The sequence below is a fragment of the Capsicum annuum genome, chromosome 7, assembly GCF_002878395.1.
Source record: "Capsicum annuum cultivar UCD-10X-F1 chromosome 7, UCD10Xv1.1, whole genome shotgun sequence".
NCBI lineage: Eukaryota > Viridiplantae > Streptophyta > Magnoliopsida > Solanales > Solanaceae > Capsicum > Capsicum annuum.
This window is the reverse complement of record NC_061117.1, coordinates 7,835,668-7,836,868: the sequence shown is the minus strand read 5'-3', so window position 1 is coordinate 7,836,868 and position 1,201 is coordinate 7,835,668.

The window sequence follows — 1,201 nt, the reverse complement described above, 5'->3', positions numbered from 1 at the left end:
ATATATATATATATATATATATATATATATATATATATATATATATTTCTTTATTTGTTTTATTGCTCTATCCTCCCCTTCTCTCCATTTTCATATTCCTTCACCATCTTCATCTTCCTCTTTCACATCATCTTCATTTTTTTATCTTCATTTTCATTTATACCGCAAATTCAATACTTTTCTCACCATTAATTTTTTAATTATCATTTTTAGACCCACTAATTTTTTCTTTTTGTGAAGAAGGATAAATAATTCCAAGTGTTTCCACCGGAATGGCTTCACAGCCGTCGGTGAAGCTTTTTCGACCATCGAATCAGTTCCAAAATAAACATACCAGTGATACACACCAACCCCATAAATAACTACACACATATTCATCTCACAATTCTCAGAAATTTGAAAAGATTAAAGTGGTCCTTGGAGTAATTTCTGATGAAAAGTGAAAATTAGTTCAAAAAATTATGTCTCATGAGGATTTCGGGGCGAGTGAGACGATTCCAAACCATGAAATCAATATTCATATTTAAACTTTTTTTTTACACTGTTTCAGCATCAAGATTAATTTTTGAGTTGTGGCTTTCTTGATTTTGTCTGTTTTAGTATCAAGATTGAATTTTAAGTTGTGGGGTTTGTTGAAATTATCTGTTTTAGCATCAAGAATAAATTTTATGTTGTGGCATCTTTTGAGTTTATCAGTTATGATGAGATAAATGTTGGAGAAGTATCGAAGAGAATGGGAGAGGGTGATTTTGTGAGAGATAGTGAGTTGTTTGGGTGGAATTTTATTGAGGGTTAATTGAAGGTAGATGAAGTCATCTTCATGTAAGAGTGAATTGACGTACATGCTGCAAATGCCCTTTGGGATCTTTATGCTAAATGTGGGAATGTGATAGAGGCAGAGCAAGTTTTTGATGAGTTAGATGATGATAGTGTAGTGGCTTGGACATCTTTAATTGTAGGTTTGGCTGGCAATGGTTATGATTCCATGGATTGAAGTAGGATAAAAAATAAAAAATGATAAAAATGATAAAAAAAAAAAAGTAAGAAAAAAGTAGGATAAAAATAATTTTTTATATCAAAAAATAACAATATTACGTGGCATAAGCTAATAGGCGCGTGCAGCTCACCCAATTGTACAGATTTGGGTATTAATTTTTAGACGGGCATATATTCCATTTTTAAATAGTTCAAGACGGTCATA